The 18,718-nt window shown below is 37.7% G+C and overlaps 1 protein-coding gene and 1 pseudogene across 9 annotated transcripts in view; one reads left to right on the plus strand and one right to left on the minus strand.

The window, feature by feature from the left end:
- The window catches only part of RABGEF1 (RAB guanine nucleotide exchange factor 1), an 82,816-nt gene that overhangs the window by 19,499 nt on the left and 44,599 nt on the right, over positions 1 to 18,718 (plus strand). For 2 of the 9 annotated variants that reach the window (XM_039849413.1, XM_039849415.1), the window contains exon 1: positions 7,793 to 7,922. The exons of 6 other annotated variants lie outside the window; for them this stretch is intronic. The gene's annotated coding sequence lies outside the window, so the exon portion shown is untranslated. Of the gene's footprint in view, positions 1 to 7,787; positions 7,923 to 18,718 lie in introns of those variants that run through there. One more of the 9 variants, XM_039849414.1, reaches the window with a different exon arrangement.
- On the minus strand, positions 5,437 to 5,555 carry LOC120592042 (uncharacterized; annotated as a pseudogene).

Genomic DNA, 18,718 nt, shown 5'->3' on the forward strand with positions numbered 1-18,718 from the left:
GATAGGCAGCCTTTATCCATTGAGGCAGAGATGGCCTTTGCCAGTTTAAGATTACACTGCTCTTAGCAAAACCAGAGGAGAGAGTGAGAAAGAGAGGGAGAGAGAGGGAGAGAAGGAAATGGCAGAGCTCACATGCCTCTTGGAGCCAAGGGATAGGGTCATCAATGGCTAAACTATATGGACTAATAATGTAGGGATGTGCGGTTCCCCAAAGAGAAGCTAGACAAAAAACACACACCCTCTACTAGTTTTGCAAAACTGTATGCTCTTTCTCTGTTCTAATAGGGGCCTCTGTTTTCACTGACAAGCATTAGTCATAGACACATTATATAAGTTTAACATAGATCCCTAGCTATTGATGGTTTCTAAAAGTCACAAATAATGCAAAAGTAAGAAAAAAATAACTTCCTTTGTGGGATAAAGGGAAAAGGGGGGGGGATCATTTTAAACTACTTTTCTTTTAAAATATATATTAAATGGTTTGATGTAGTTTTTGATAAACTGAAATGTGCCTTATCATATAGCAAGTAGAAAAAGTAATTCTACTTTATGATAATGGTGTGATTTTACTATCACAAACCAGGTAAGTCTTATTAAGGAAGATTTATTTCTTTTATTGCTGCTAGAAATAATGACTTAATATGGTATAAAGTTAAAATCCCTGTCGTAGGCACACATTATTAAAAATTGAAATGATGGGATAAGTTGAGCATCAAAATATAGTAATGAGTTATATCCCACTGAATAAAATAAGAATCCATGAATTCATGTGGACACAAATAAATAAATAGTTACATAAAAGGTAGAAAGGAAAGTTCTTAAATAGAGTAAAATGTCAGCTAATAAATATAGAAGGAATGATAGTGTTAGAAAATATCCATTTGGCAACTGTAATAATTATAACCAAGAATTCTTTACCTGGCAAGATTATTTTTCAAGAATGAAAAAGAAATTAAGACATCCCTGAATAAACAAAGGCTATAGGAGTTCATTAGTAGTAGACCTGCTCTGTAAGAAATGCTAAAAGGAATACTTGAGGTTGATAAACAAAGGACACTAGACAAAGATTGAAACCATATGGAGACCTAAAGAACACTGGTAAAGGTAAATACCTAGGTAAATGTGAAATCCAGATTTATTGTACTTTGGTTTGTAGCTCCTTTTCTTCCTATGATTTAAAGGCATATGCATAAAACATTAATTGTAAATGCATTAATAGGCACATAATTTATAAAGATGATCTCTAACAATAGCAAGATAAAATGAGAGAGACAGAAATGTAGAGGAACAGAGTATATACAATTTTAAATAAGTTGGTGTTATTCAAACTAAATTGTTATAAGTTTAAGATGTTGATTATAATCCCAAAGATAACCACTAAGAAAATAACCAAAAAATATACAGAAAATGAAAGAATTGAATCAAATGGTAGGCTACAGAAACACAACTAAATACCAAAAAATTTAGTAATGGCCAAATTGAGGAACAAAAACATATAAAGCATAGAAAACAAGTAGCAAAATGGCAGAAATAAATTAGTATAAGTAATTAATTTAAGTGTAAATTATTTCCAATAAAAAGTCAGTGGTTGGAAGAATGTATTTTCCAAAAAGTTTCATGTATATGCTGTCTATAAGAGACTCGCTCTAGATATAAAGGTACAAAGAGGTTGAAAGAAAAGGCATGGAGAAATATATTCTGTGCAAACAGTAACCAAAGGAGAGCTGGGGTAGCTTATATTATTAAGCCAAATAGATTTTACATTAAAAATGGCTACAAGAGATAAGGATGACAGTATATACTGAAAAGGATTTAATCCAACAAGAAGATACAAAAATTATAAGCATGTATACACATAATATATATGAAACAAAAGGGAACAGAGGGAGAAATTGATAGTTGTACAATAATAGTTGGAGACTTCACTATCCCACTTTCAATAACGGATAGAAGAACCAGAGACAATATCAATAGGAAAGAGAGTACTTGAATGATGCTATAATTCAGTTAGACCTAACAAACATATATAGAACAATTCACCCAACAATAATGGATTATACATTTTCCACAAGTGCACGTAGAACATTGTCCAGAGTAGAACATACGTTAGGCCATAAAACAAATCTTAAGAAATTTTGAAAGACTGAAATCAGACAAAATATCTTTTCTAATCACAATGGAACAAATTTAGAAATCAGTAACAGAAGGAAAATTCACAAAAATGTAGAAATTAAAAAACATACTCTTAAACATCCAATGATCAAAGATGAAACCACAAGAGAAATTAAAAAATACTTTGAGAAGAATAAAAACAAAACTACAAAACCTATGGAAAGCAGTGAAAGCAGTGCTCAGAGGAAAATTTCTAGTTTTAAACATTTACATTAAAAAAGAAGAAACAAATCAATAACCTAATGATATACCTTAAAGAAACTAGAAAAAGGAGAGCAAACCGAACTAAATTAGCAGAAGGTAGGAAATAAAGATTTAGTGGTGATAAATGAAATGAGAATCAGAAAGCAAGAGAATATAGAAAACCAACAAAACCAAAACTTGTTTTATTTAAAAGATCAGCAAAAATGACAAATCCTTAGCTAGACTGACAAAAAAAGAGAAGATTCAAATTGCTAAAATCAGAAATGAAAGAGGAGACATTACTACTGACTTTACATTAATGAAAAGAGTTATAAGAGAATACCATGAGCATATATGTACACCAACTAATTGAATAACCAAATGAAATGAACTAACTCTTAGAAACATATAACCTACCAAGTCTGAATCACAAAAACAGAAAAAATTTGAATAGACCTATAAGTAGTAATCGAAAGCCTCTCAACAAAGCAAAGCACTGGTCTTGATGGTTTTCCTTGGTGAATTTTACCAAACATTTAAAAAACTAATACCAAGCCTTTTCAAATTCTTCCAAAAAATTAAAAGTGGAGGGAATGCTTTCCAACTCATTCTGTAAGGCCAGCATTGCCTTGATACTGAGCCAAGCAATGACACTACAAGAAAAAAAACCAGACTAATATCTTATATGAACATCAATAGAAAAATCCTCAACAGAATACTATACTGAATTTAGCAGCATATTAAAAAGATTATATACTGTGACTATGTGGAATACAAGGATGGTTAAACAAAGAAATTGATCAATGTACACTATACTAGGAGAATAAAAGGGAAAACTACTTGATCTTCTTAATTGATACAGAAAAAGTTTGTGACACAATTCAACATCCTTTCATGGTAAAAACACTCAACAAACTAAGAATAGAGGGAAACTACATCAATATAAGAAAGCCACATATGAAAAACCTACAGCTAACACTATACTCAGTGGTAAAAGACTGAAAGCTTTTCCACTAGGAACAAGAGAAGGATGCCCATTTTTGCCAATTCTATTCAACATAGTATTGGAAGTGCTAGCTAGAGCAGTTAGGCAAGAAAAAGAAATAAAAGTTATCCAAATTGGAAAGGAAGAATGATGCTATTTGAAGATGATATGACCTTTTGTGTAGAAAACCCCAGGGATTACACGAAACACAAAACCTATTAGAATAAATGCAGAAAAGTAGCAAGATACAAAGCAACACACAGAAATCTGTTGCATTTCTATACACTTACAATGAAGAATTTGGAAAGGAAAATAAGAGAATAATTTTATCTACAGTAGCATCAAAAAGAATGAAATACTTAGGAATCAAGGAGGTGAAAAGCTTGTACACTGAAAACTACAAAACATTGCTTAAAGAAATAAATGAATGGAAAGACATCTCGTGTAAATAGAGTCGTTTGTTGTTTAGTTTTCAGAGTTCTCTATATATCCCAGATAACAATGCCTTATCAGATAGGTGATTTGCAAATACTTTCTTCTATTCTGTAAATTGCTTTTGTATTCTGTTGATTGTGGCCTTTGATGCATGAAAGTTTTTAATCTTGATAAGTCCAATTTGCCTATTTTTTTCTTTTATCACCTGTGCCTTTGTTATCATAGTTAAGAGATTGCCAAATCTCCTGTCATGAAGCTTTCCCTCTTTTTTTTTTTTCTGAATTTATCTCTTACATTTAAGTCTTTGATCTATATTGAGTTAATTTTTGTATATGGCGTTAGATAAGAATCCAACGACATGCTTTTGCAAGTAAACTTTGTATTATCTATATTTTATAACAATAAAAATAAAATTGTTGTAAAATATTAAATACCCCATCCTGATGAAAATAATCGGTACACTAGGAATAGCAGGGAACATCCTCAACATGATAAAAGATCATATATGAAAAACCCATAGGTAACATCATACTCAATGATGAAAGACTAAAAGTTTTTTCCCTAAGATCAGGAACAAGACAAGGATGCCTACTTTCACCACTCCATTAATATGTTTTCATTTCTCTTGGGTAGATTCATTTTATCTAACCTTTCTGGGAAATCTGATTCCTAATCAATCCCTTGGTCTTCTCTTTCTTCTCTTAGCTTCCACATTATTCCTCTTTTCTAGTTTTCCTCTTCTATTTTTTTTTTTAACTTTAATCAAATTTATTGATTTTCCTTGATTGCCTCTGGCCCAGCTTTGGCAGGGCTCTCTGGGTTCGTCTGGCCTTGTTTCTGGGCTGCTGCTGTAGCTGCTGCTGCTGTAACCGTGAAAATCTTTACTGCTTTAAAATAACTTTTTCTCTTCTCTATCTCCTTGATTCAAGCTAGACTTGGACCCTATAAGAGGGGAGCTCGGTTTCCTGCATTTTCTTCCTCATTTGGTGTTTCCAGAACTGTCATCCTGTCAGGTGCATGATGGGAGCTGCAATGTTTGCAATACGGATGAGATTATAACGATATTATAATTAGCCAAAGGTCATGCCCTACTAAAGACCGGTTTTGGCTTATCCACCCTTGCCCAAGCTAAATACAGGGAGGTCTGAAGAAAGAAAAAATTTCCAGAGCCATATCCTAGGGGAGGATGGAGTGTCCCTGCATTACCTGTCCTGCCTCCCTTCCTTTCTTTCATTCCTCTTTTTTACTTTCTTTCTTCTTTCTCTCTCTCTCTCCCTCTTTGTCTCTCCTGTTGTGACTGCACTGTATGCCATATATGGCATCCAGGTGAGGAATAGAGTGAAGAAATAAAATGGAGTGTGGACAAAAAAGGAGCCACATACTAAACATGACAAACTCAATGGAGGCCAGTATGATGGGTCCTACAAACTCAGAGATTGAAAGTTACACACACCAAAGTTAAGTCAAAGGAAAGTTTATTAGAAAAAGGAGTAGTACTCCACAGACAGTGTGATATCCTCTTGGAGACAGAATGAGAGGGACCAAGAAAAGCTTGGAAAGATAGTGAGTGTGTGTGTGTGGGGGCAGTTTGAATGTTCAAGGAATTCAGTTTACGTATCATTCTTTAGTTCCTGTGAGTTATTGTTGTTGTTGTTTTTACACTCCTACGGCACCTGATATTTCTAGGTGACCTCCCATCCAAATACTAACCAGGTCTGACCCTGCTTACCTTCCGAGATCAGACGAGATCGGGCATGTTCAGGGTGGCATGGACGTTCAGGGTGGCATGGCCATAGACCTTTGAGTTATTGTTTAAAAGACTTTGTTAACTCACTTCCTTTGATATGGACAACAGTGAGGAAGGGGAAGGGTATGTAGCATGAAAAAGTAAGAATATGTAGAGTGAAAAGCCTGCTGGCAGTTCCCAGCCTTTAAGCCATAGGTTCCCCATGGTTTTAGCCATAGGGAATGACTCGTGGTTCCTGGTTCCCCTTCACGGGTGTAGAGAATGGTCTGTTAGCAATCCTAGTAGAAATCTTCCTTTGTTCTGAAGATGTCCTCCTGGCTGACTGCAGGGCTGATCAGCATATTGCAGTCTCTGATTGTGGCTTGATTACCATTTTTAATTCTCTTGCCTCCTTACATTACAACCACAACACCAGAGAACAAGACTACAGCAACCTACATATTTACCTTGTTCCTCACATGCCATCTCTGTGTGCTATAAATGTTAATTATTAACCATCCTGTACCCTCCAATGTAAAAGAAGTGTCTCTCCATTTTACTTTTTATCCAATCCCCAAGATTTCCTTGCTTTGCTTTCTCCCACCCACTTAATCTACCACCAATGGATTTCATGTAACCCTCCTCATGTCTCCTTTTATTCTAATATATAAAATAAGCTACAAAACTGCCATTACCTGGAGCATTTTATCAATCCATTGAGATTTTGCTTACTGGCAATTGTCAGTTTGGCTCAAACTCAAAAATTCTCTACAGGTTTGGACATTACTTAAAATCAACAGGATTGACTATAGCTAAGCTGCTAAATTACTAAAACCAAGTAGGTTGAGGCATAAGGAAATGATTCTATTCATTTTAACTGGACTGGTAACTTAAACTTTTGAGCTTTCTAGTCTTGCATCAATGCCTAGATATACATCAAAATTACAGATAACCTTCTGATTACCCCCTGAAGGACTAGGAAAGTTCATGTATCCAGACCACCTGTCATCCAGGATCCAGACCATTGGTCACCTAGAGGATTACCATCTCAGACCAATCCAGAGGCTAAGAATGCAGGACTGATTCCTCTTCAGAATGTACTTTTTATTATAAGAACTCTGTTTTTCTTTCTTCTTCGAAACACTCTGGGTATTGCTTAGTTGTTTCCAATTTGCAAACCCTAAGACCCTTGCATAAATCTATTATTTATTTCTAGCCAAAGCTTCCAGACTCTTTGAGTTCTTTTGACAAGGGATACAGAGGCAGCTGCTATTTCCAATAGTTAAAGAGAAAACTACAGGCCCCAAACGGTATCGCTTGCGCTGAAAGTCTATGATACCAACCTAGATTTAATAACTGATATAGTTGCAGTTTCAACCTCTCCAAGAAACATAATCTTAGACAACCAGTCTGGAATTTTCTCCTCAAACATGGGTAACGTAATTAGTCACATAGTCCATCTCCATCCCTCATAGAAAGAAGAGGTAATCCTAATGATAAAAACTTCCCATATAATCCTTTTTGTTAATTGCTCCCTTGCCCCACCCTTTTCCCTATAAAAATCTTCCATTTTGTACAAGCCCCTCAGAGCACTCTTCTAGTTGCTAGATGGTATGCTGCTTGATTCATGAATTGCTTAATAAAGCCAATTAGATCTTCATATTTTACTCAGTTGTATTTTGTTTCTTTAACACATTTCTGAAATGGGAATCACAAGAACTGGATTTCATTGACAACCTTTAATACTGTGTGACACTGGTAAATTTAACTTCTAGTTTCACTAAGCTCAGGTATTAAAAATGGTTCTGGATCAACCAACTTCTTTAAGGTCCTTTAATTTGAATACTTTTAAAATCCTAAGATCCGTGAAGGGATCGGATTCACTAGTTTCTCAGGCGGCCTCATTCCCTAAGTGCTGGCAACCGTCTTCTGGCCCAATGACTCCTCTCTTGCAGCCTCCTGCCTCCCATTCCACGTTAGTAAAATGGTCCACGGCCAGGCAGGATCGAAATGGCAGAGTCGCCCTCAGGCAACTGCGAGTCAGCTCCCAGAAGCGAGGACTGAGGAAAAGACAGAAGGGCCGGCTTCTCGCAGGCTCCCGAACGCTCCAAGTCAGCACTCCAGGGTTACCCTTCAGGCCTCTTTCCCCTTCTCTCTAGGATTGCGGGTGCTGTCATTGCACCTCTGGGTTCGGCCCCGCTCCACCCAGCACAGATTCCGGGGTAACCCGTAAGGGTATCCTCCCACCGAAGGCCCAAGGCCCCGGAAGTGACGTCGGTGCGTGCGTGACGTGCGTTCGCGGAGGCGGGGCTTGAGAGAGGGAGGGTCCGTGTGAGGGCGGGTTGTGGACTGGCAGAGCCAGGACTACTCGAGCGACGCGGGGAGAGCGGCGGTCTCGACGCCTGTGGGTCTTTAGACGAGGTACGGAGCTGAAAGACGAGAGCCGTGGGCAGCGCTGTTCTTGGCTCCGGGAAGCGGGGCGGTGGCGCCGTCCGGGCGGGGGATGCTGGGTCATTCGTTCGTGCAGTCCACCCGGCCCGGGCCGTTTCGCTTCGGAGCCCTCTTTCGCCCTCCTGTCGCCCTCCGTCCCAACTCGGGTCCCGGGAGCGCGGCCTTAGCCCGTCCCAGGCCGTCGCCCGCCGCCTTAATCCTCTTGTTGCTCAGCCTGCCTGTGTCAGACGCTCGTCGCAAAGTTCTTGACGGCCCAGCCCAACTCTGACGGACAGACGCTTATCATTTCCTGGCCGCCTCCTGCCACCCGTCCTGCCCTCGCGGGATGGCTTCCCTCTGGCCGGCTCCGGCCTCACTGTCCAGTCTACGGAGTCCGAAGGGACACCTGTGGTGGAGGCCAGTCAGGTCGTGTCTTGGGGCCCTCGCGGACCCATCTGGGTTGGAGGCTTGGACCCAAATCGCAGCCTGGCCTTGGCAGAGGAGCCGGGACATCGCGAACCCGCGTCAGTCTTGAGGAGAGAACGTCTCGTTGCTGGGAGGGTGCTGACTTAAGAGGCCCTGGGACTTGAAGACTAATTCTAACTTTAGCCCCATGGTTGAAGGCCTGGGGTTAGGAGCAGAAGTCTCCAACCGTCTTGGAGGACAGCAGAAGTGATGCCCATCATGGAAGTTTAGCAGAGAGGGCGGGAAGGACTCAGCCGCTTTAGAGAGTAGGTCATAGCCAGCTGGTGGTGTCTCAGCTCTGGTGACCAAGCCCTGTGGTTGGGAAATGTGTCAGTGGGCGCTGATGGGCTCTTGTTGCCCTTGAGATTAGAACGAGTTAGAGTTCCAGTACGAGTTTACAGCATCACTTGGGGAGTAGTAGTTTTTATTTTTTATTTTTTTTGGCGCTGAAGAATTTTGTCTTTTGAGATTAAGAAATATTTGTACTTTTTTTCTCTAAGCCTAACACTGCTTTAAAAAAGTATTAATTAAAATAGTTGTATAAAGAAAGTATGCCGAGGATGCCGGAAGATTTTATTGTATTGTTAGTCCATTTAATAAATAACATTAACTTTTTTAAGAGTTTCTGATTCTTATGCGGAAGATTTAAGAAGTGTTCAGGATTTGAATTTTTACTGACCTTGGAAGCAGTCCTGTTTCTTCTCCGTAGAAGTTAGACAATTTGGGGGTGGGGGAGACACAGCAAAGATACTTTGAATACAATGTAAGTACTGTGAGCTGATAGAGCACCCTAAGTGTCCTCCTTACCCCGAGGGACTGCAGGATGTGGAGGGTGGTAAAAGGTATCAGGGAATATACCTTTCTGGAATTATGAAGAATGAGTAACATTCAGACTAATAAAGTAGGGTGGGAATTTTAGGGATAGGCAGGAATGTAGGAGTGGGGAAACTAAAGGAGAAGAGGCCAGTAACTACATGGAGGTGGTTTTTGATAAGTAAAAAAGTGCAGGGCAGTGGGTGGTGACAGGGGCAGGGAGGCTGGAGGTTGGCCTTTTACCTGATGATGCATGCCAGAACCCGGAAAGGGCTTTAAGGAGAGTCACTGAGCAGTTAAAAGGAATTTTATGCAGATCTTACACACAGGCTGCTATGTGGCTGGTGAAGATTGTGCCCAATACTGTGCTTGATTACGTGCTTTTTGGTATTTTAATCTTTTGTGCTTATTCAGTGTTTGAATTGAATTGTCTATTCATTTACTGTTTCTTTTCATAAGAATAACTACCTTGCTAATTTGTAAACTTCTATAAACAGAAATTCTGCATTCTTAATCCAAGTTAGGCATTGACAAATGTTCCATAGGTACTTGTTGATTTGATGAGAATTCATTGATTTCTGATGTTGATTTTCAGTGAAAAATTTAATCAGTTTTTATTTTAATATCTACATATAGAAGAACTAAGGTCCTGTTTGATTTACTTGTGTCAGTCTTTGTCTAGAGACATAGAATTTCAGTCTTGACAGTGTGAGTTTAATTTTTGGCACATGTGTTTTTATTGGTTGCAAAGTAAGCATCTCTAGGAGAGATGACCCATTCCTAAAATGTAGGCAATACCCGTGTAACATAACACCTGTCTATTCTGTGTCTCAGAATAGAAATGCTATTAAGTGGCTTCTTAACTCATAAAGCTATCACACCAAAAACAAAAGTTTCACACTAGAGGCCAAATGTTTTGCAAGTCTTATTAAATCTTCATTTCTTACAAAAGCATTGTAGAAACATTGTGTTATTTCATATGACTGAAATACTTTGAAATAAGCTAGACTATTGTTGAATAAACACTTAGGAAAAAGGACAATTGACATATTTTTATCCCACTTAATATTACATGGTTCATATTTTATCTGTTTGATATTTGGGTAAAGCTAAAATGCTTTAAGAAAAGGCTGTGCTTCTATGATGCTGTTTTCAAATTACTTTGAGATTCCCGTTTTTGATGACGTTATTGTTGGTGGGGTAGAAAGTATAATTTTTATTGTATAGTAGAACATTTTTTGTGTGTTTCTGGTAGCATACCTCATTTATGGTCACAAGGAGGGTGAAGAGCTGTGAGTATAATCAATTAGATTCATATGTAGTTAAAAGTTAGAAGTTATGATCAGAATAAGTATGAGTTGATGAATGGGTAAAGTTTTACACACTAACAGAGTCTTAACCTTTTTATTTTCCTCAAAAGACAGCAAGGAGATTGCTGACATCCCTGAAACAGGGGTGTAGCAGGAGCCTTTGGTGCTCTAAAGTCTTGCTGTCTCACATTAACGAATGGTTGGCAGCATTCTCTATGCTAGGCACAAGGCAACTCAGAGGAATTGTACGGAAATCTTATGAATCATTTTTGAAGCTAGTCACTTCCCATTCAGAATAAATAATTGTAACTACATTTTTGGCGACTTGACATGTATTTTAAAACAAAAAAAAGACTTTGAAATGAATATATATATATATATATTATATATATATATATATTATATATATATTATATACACACACACATATGTATGTGTGTGTGTGTGTGTGTATAATATATATATATTCTCAACTTGTTTCCTATTTATATGTAAATAAAATAGTGCTTGAGAAGTAAGTTGAGATCCTTTTGAAGTTTAAAGTTTTTAGACACTGGCAGGAAAACTGAGCAGGAGGTTGGATTTTGTATCACTACCTTCATTGGGCCCTGGAGAGTGTGTAAGGGACAAAAGTGAAAGAAAACTGTCTATGCAGATACTTTGTCAGTTTTCTAAGTAAATCATCTAATAAATTTAGAAAACATCTATTGAGTATTCACTCTATTTCTAGCGCTGTGCTATGTGTCTACGAACATATAGTGGACACGTAAGCAAGTAATTATAATAGAATGTGAGTGCTATAATAGCTGTATTTATAAAATACTATAAATACAGAGAGAATTATTCTGTCAGTAGGAAAAGGGGAATCAGTGTTATTTGAACAAGGTGGGATTTGAAAGAAGACAAACAGAAGGATATTCTAGGCTCGTTCATAAATAAGATGACCATCTGATTTATTATCAAAAGCAAGTTACTTTTGAGAATCATAGGGATTCCAGGACAGCAGGCATAAGCCAGGATTGTTCTCACTAACGGAGATATATGATTACCCTATTTACAAAGAGCAAGTGGTGCTGCAAGCCCACAGTTTTGTGTTAACTTGTGGAAAACTCATTTATTTTAATTACTTATAGAGTTTACAGCCATTTTATTTCATGGTTTATTAGTTTTGCAGAGCTTCTTTACCAAATTACCATAATTGGGTGGCTTAAAACAACAAATTTATTCTTTTGCAGTTCTGGAGGCTAGAAATCTGAAATCAAGGTGTCAGCAGGGCCATGTTCTCTCTGAAGGCTCTAAGGAAGATGATTGCTGGCAGTCCTTGGAGTTCCTTGGCTTGCAGCTGCATCACCCCAGTCTGCCTCCTGGCCACATGACCTCTGTGTGTTTCTGTCTCTAAGGACCTTGTCCCAGTCAATCCCAGTCATTGGATTAAAAAGTATTTAAGCTGAGCTATCTAGCAAATCTGGATAAATACATTTTCAATCCAGGCAATTGCTTTTTGTGTTTCTCCTCTCCCAGAGATGTGTGTATATATATCACTTTGCCCAGCCACAGGGTGAAATGGCTGCGGGGAAGCTAAAACTAAGATATAACTGGGCGGAAAAACCCTTTAATTGTTGAAACCACTTTATATATTGCAGTTTGTTGTCACTTTAGGTGGAGTTAAGAGATAATTTTTGGTCATTTGCTTATCGAATAAATTGACTGTTGGGGAATTGGCTGCTTTTGTGAAAGAAGGGTAGAGCATGGTAGAAGTAGGCTAGCACAGCCAGATTATTTTGTGTGTAATTTTGAGTTATCGGTCTGGGGAATAGTATACTTGGATTGGAGTCAATATCACTTAATTGAAGAGGGTACAATTTAGTACAGTAGAAAATTATTGTCTAGAACTCATTCCTTAAGAATGCTGCTCTGCTGGCTCTGCTCATTCCAACAGCATAAATTCTACATTCTATTCCAGGGGTTTCATTATCATTTGGAATTATTTGGGCAGGCTAGTTGTTTGGATACTTTGTTTTGTTACATATAACATTGGAACTCTGCCATGGATTCTCTGTGTGACATCCACATTCATTTTGGAAGCAATGTATTAAATGATATGAAAGTTGGTGAAATTTGGGTACAGATTTGAAACACTAAGTATCTGATTAAAACTATGGTGTCATAACATTAAAGTCAAGGACTAAAAGATAATATAAAAAGAACAAAAGATGACAAAAATGAGCAAGAACATGAACAGTTAAATTCCTCTAAGAATATATACTAATGGCCAATAAATATAAAGATGGTTAACCTTAAGGAAATGCATATTAAAACAAGAAATGATTTTTTTTTTGCCTTTCTGATTGGCAAAAATTAAAGGTTAATAATGTAGTGTTTATGAGTTCGTGGGAAAGTAGATTCTCATACATTGTAGGTGAGAATATAAATAGGAGCAATATTTTTGTGGGGCCAGTTTGGTAGTATATATTAAAATTTAAAATGCACAAACCCTTTGACATTCCATACCTGTTTCTAGGAAGCTATTCTTGTTATGCTAATGGTCTCTCATATCCTTATCCTACATATCAGAGATTTACAAATTCTTATTAGTATAATTTCTAAGTATGATAAAATACTTCATTGTCTTATTTATTTGAAATATTTTTTCTAGTCTCTTACTTGCTTTTCTGTTTTGATTCTAAGTGAGACCTTTTAAAAACTAGACATAAGTTTCAATTTATGTATTCAAATCTGTTTCTTTTTCGATTTCTCCTGTAGCATGTAAGCTTAGATAACCCGCACCTCTTGAGAACTTCCATAAATACTTAATTTTAGTTTTTTCTACTATTTTTCATCTATCTTTAAAAACTTTAACTCTTTAAGATGCCTGTAATTAATTTTGGGGATACCAGATTGCCGACCAGTTATTCCAACCTTGTTTATTGAAAATTCTTCCCTTATTCTCTTCTTCTAATATTAAATTATTTTATATATTATATTATTATTGATTTGGGGGTCAGTTTGTTCTGTGGTAATTTGCTAGTTTTGTTGCAAAGTTCACACTATTTTAACTACAGTAAAAAAAAAAGTTGCTAAGTTCACACTATTTTACAGAAAATTTAAGTCAATAAATTAATTTAGAAAATTTTAAAAATCTTGCCTGTTATTGTGATGAAATACGGAATAATTTTGTCAAAGACAAAAAAAATCTTTTGTATTTTTGTCATTTGTAGTAAACTTATACATTTTGATGTATTTGCCATTTTAATAATATTTAATTTTCTCATACTGTGTCCTGGTATATGTCTTACCAACTATTTAAACCTTCTTTATATCTCATTTTTTATATATTTTTTTAAATTAGTTTCAAGTATACAGTACATTGGTTAGACATCTAGATAGTTCATAAAACAATCCCCTCAATTACTCCCTCCCTCCCCTGACCCTCCACCTAGCCAACATATTAATATTAATGGCATTCCCTATGCCATGCTCCCCATCCTCATGACCATCAGCTACTAATCTGTACTTCTTTAACCCTTCACCCCATTCTCCCAGCCCCCCAAACCGCTCTCCCCTCTGTCTGTCACCAAATTGTCCACTATATTTGTGAGTCTGTTTTGGATTAGTTTGTTCTTTTTATTCCTTAGATTCTGCATATTAGTGAAATCATATAATGTTTACCTATCTGTCTGACTTACATACTTTCTAGGTCTAGCAAAGCAATATCTTTTTCCATCCTCTTCCTCTCAGTCTCTTTGTTTCTTAATCTGAAATGAGTCTTTGTATTTTTTCTTCTTAAAGAAGTCCCTCCAACATTTCCTGTAATACTGGCTTGGTGGTGATATATTTCTTTAGCTTATTTTTGTCTGAAAAGCTCTTTATCTGTCCTTCAACTCTAAATGATAGCTTTTCTGGATAAAGTATCCTTGGTTGTGATCCTGGGTCTTCATCCTGTTGAATATTTTGTGCCAAGCCCTTCAGTCTGCGCAGTTTCTTTCAAGAAATCAGCTGCCGGTCTTATGGGTGTTCCCTTATAAGTATCTGTTTTTCTCTTGCTGCTTTTAATATTCTTTCTTTGTATTTAACCTTTGGCATTTTAATTATGTTGTGTCTTGGTGTGGGCCTCTTTGGTCCCTGATTTTGGATTTCTCTGAACTTCCTGGGGTTCTATTTCCTTCACCAAGTTAGGGAAGTTTTCCATCATTATTTCTTCAAACAGCTGTTCAGCATCTTGATTTTCTTCAGTTATGCCACTCAGACAGATATTTAGACCCTTAATAGTGTCTCTTAAATTATTCTCCTTAAGTTATTTTTATAGTCTTGGCATCTTATCTCTTGCCATTCTGATTGCATGGTCTTGGCTTTCCCATTCTCTAGATAGGACATTTGGTCCTTTATTCACTTTGTTTATTCCTTTGTTTATTCCATTTAATATACTTCTCATCTCAGATAATGTGTTCATTTCTGACTGATTCCCTTTTATAATTTCCATTTCCATTTTTATGTTTTTTATCTTTTTGTTGAATTCTCACCGAATTTATCTACACTTTCCAAAAGTTCATAGAGCATCTTTATAACCAGTGTTCTGAACTCTGCATCTGTTAGATTACTTGACTCCATTATATCTGGATCTCTGTTCTGTTCTCTCATATGGTTTCTGCTTCTTTGTCTTCCCATTTTGGCTGCCTTTCTGTGTCTGTTTCTATGTACTAAGCAAAGCTCCTAATTCTCCCGATCTTATTAGGGTGGATTCGTGAAGTAGTTGTCCAGTGGCACAGTCCTGAGAGGGATTCAGCTGCAGGCCAAACTTAGCCCATGCCTCTAACCTCTCTGGGTCCACCTGTTAAGATTCAGCAAGCAATCCACAGATACTGTGCTTATAGTTGCCTCAAAAGGCCATACCAGAAACCGAGGCCAGCTGCCTCCAGTGTGAGTTTAGGCATTGCTCAGCAAGGAGTACCTGACTTGCTGAGGATATACCTGGATGTGGCATGGGTGGGGCCTGGAGTTGGGGGAGGCGGGTTTTCAGGGAATCCTCTGGGCAGAGTGACCTCTGTTATCCAGTTTGATGACGTCAAGGCGTTGGCTGTGCTGTTGTCAGGTGCACTGGTGTGGGGGAAGGCTCAACACAGAACAGTGGATACCACCCGACACTTCTGTACAGAGCGAATCTCACCTTGGCCCTCACTCCAACAATGTCTCCCTGTAAGTCCCTTGTGCCTCCTGCATGCAGCCTAATCAGCACTGGTGCTCAGAGCGAGCAGGTCCATCACCACGAAATCCGCTTGCGGTCACCGCTCCTTTAAGAGGTGTCTGCCACTGCTGCAGCCTCCGTCTCACTCAGCCCCTCGAGACCAGGCAGCCCTGTGTCCTCATCCCCTTCTACCTTCTGCTGTTGCAGGGCGCTTTTTTAGTTGTATGGCTTGTTCGTCTAGATCCCAGGCGATTTTTCCTTGCTGCTGCTCCTTGTTTCTGTCACAACTTTGATTTGATCGCCCAAGGGATGAACAGAGCCTCTATCATCTATGCCATTTTTTTCTCCCTCATATCTCATTTCTGTGTAGCTCACATAATTTATTAAAATATTTTCTATGTGTTTATATTTTGATTACATTGTAAATGAGATCTCACTATATATTTCCTAACTTACTATTGTTAGGCTATTATAAGTGTTCTAAAAATTTTATATACACATATTTAGCTTGTTTCACATAAATTCTTTTATGAATTCTTTTGTGAAACTTTAACTAATTATTCAGTGTTTATAGTATTTTAATTTTTTTCTTTCAAACCTAGATATATAGTTATATTGCTCATATTAGACAGTAAGCGCCACAGGGACTGAAACTGGTTTTACTACATTTCTATCCCAAGTGTCTGTCACAACGTAAATCAATATATAAGTATTTGTTGAATAAACGCATGAGTGATGAGTAGGGAAAGCACTATGAAAATATATTGGCTGTCTCTAGGTTATGTTTTTATTATTTTTCTACTTTATTTTCTACTTACCTATATATCTCAGGTTTTGAGGGTTTGTTTTGTTTTGTTTTGTCGTTGAGTAAACTTTTTACTACTATAAATGGGAAAAAGCAAATTTAAGGCAAAAAGCTTACCTATAAGTTTTACTTCTTAACTGAGGTCAAAGGATAGTGTCATTTCGTAGAGTTGATCGTATGTTACCTATAAATCCCAGGTGAGTTTTCTAGAGGAATGATATATGAGGGCATGACATTGAACCCAAGAATAGGAAGGAAGCAGGACTCTCACAAAAGAGGATAGTGGGAAGCTACTCAAATCCCCAAGGTGTTTTTTCCCCTTTTTTAAATGAGGTGAATCTGGCTTGCATATGGAGCCTTAAGGAAGAACTCTGGGTTCTATATTACTCTGGCTCTCTTTCATGTACCTCAGCCCAGATTAAATCTTAGCCATGGGACAGAATTCACAGGAATCTCTACTGTCTCAGCAGTAGAGATTTGTTTTTTTTACTGTCTTTCCTAATGTGAGTGAGCCAGTTGAATTATTCATTCTTTATGCCCAAGTTCCTCAGTAAAAGCCTACTTCCTAGGAGTGGAGTGCTCAAACCAGTGTGGCCCCTCTGACTCCACTCCTGGGTACATTGATGATGGTAGGTTGCCTTTGGGTTGTGGCCCCACCGACTAGGGATAGATATTTTCTGCCCAGGAACTACAGAATTGAGTCTCAGAATTAATCCCTGTGTATCTCCCTAACTAAAAAGGATATGTTGTCTATGTAGCTCTGACGCCTGTTCTGAGTGTGCTGACTATATGTGCTCTGCTCCACTGGAACAGAGTTGTCATTACCACTACATAGCCTTTCAGATCATGACATGTACTTGTGATGGTTCACTTGCTTGCTTTGGTTTTCATACTTAGAAACAGAAATGATCTGAGTGGTATGTTTAACTGTCTGATACACATTGGTTCAATCATAAGTGTTTTTAGTTTTAAAAATTTAAGTGGAATTTTTAAAAACTTTTTAATTTGAAATTATAGATTAATGGGAAGTTACAAAGATAATAGAGAAGGGTCCTGTGTACTCTTCACATAGTTTCCTCCAATGATTACATCTTAGATAACCATTGTGCAATATCAAAACCAAGAAAATGACATCTATATAACATGTATGTATATTTCTATGTCCTTTTATCACATATGTAGACTCCTATAACCACCATCACCACAGTCAAGATACAGAACTATTCTATTACCATTAATGATGCAAATCAATTCTGGTTGGGAGAGTTCCAAAAGAGGATCTCAACCCTAAGCCTCCAGGTTCTTGTCTTCAACTGGAGAAAGATAGACAGGATAGACAGTAAAGAAACAAGTTTATTGAGAAAGCAAGAAGTATACCCCTGAGAGGACTTGCGAGAGCTCTGGTGAGCTGTGCCCTGAGGAATCTAGGGGGTGGGTTTATATTTTTATCAAGGGTTAGGAGAGGAACCTGGGGAGGGTCCTGGGAGAATGTTCATTAGATTTCCGAGTAACGGTTTTCTTGGAAATGGTTATCCTCCCCCTTTTTGGCCTTAGAAGTCGATTTCAGAAGTGTCATGTCGTCAGATGCATGATTAGTACCCTACTATCTATAATGCTGATGACTTGCAGAGGATCCTATAAGAAGCTCTGGGGTCACGTTTAGGTTAATTATTCCTCCATCTCGGATCAATCTTGTTTTAGCTTGTCTCCGACCCTGTGGCCATCACAGAACTTCCTGTTGTTTCCTTTTTTGTTAGAGGTGCCCATCCTGTTTAGCCTGTCTCACTAAGATCTCTCTCATGCCACTCCCTATGTAATCATACCCTGTCAGTAGTCCCCAAGACTGCTCTAGGTTTGGAAATTCCTTAGAAGGACTCACAGGACTTGTGTACTCTTGGCTATGTTTTATTATGGGAAATGATACAAAGTAGGATGAATAAAGGAAAATAGTACATTGAGTAGAGTTTAGAGGATACCAGAAATAAACTTTCAAGAGTCTTCTTCCAGTGGAGTTGCACAGGGTGCATTTAATCCTACAGCAACAAACTATAGCAACATGTGTGGTATGTTTTCTGTTAGAGAAGCTCACTTAAGCGTAGGATTCCAGGGTTTTTATTGGAGGCTGGTCACATAGGCACAAGTGCCTTCTTAATTGACTAGAGTAACTGCAATTCCAGGCCCCAGAAGAAAGGCAATTATTCACTATACATCA

Source organism: Pteropus medius, unplaced genomic scaffold (genome assembly GCF_902729225.1).
Source record: "Pteropus medius unplaced genomic scaffold, Ma_sr-lr_union100, whole genome shotgun sequence".
Taxonomy (NCBI): Eukaryota; Metazoa; Chordata; class Mammalia; order Chiroptera; family Pteropodidae; genus Pteropus; species Pteropus medius.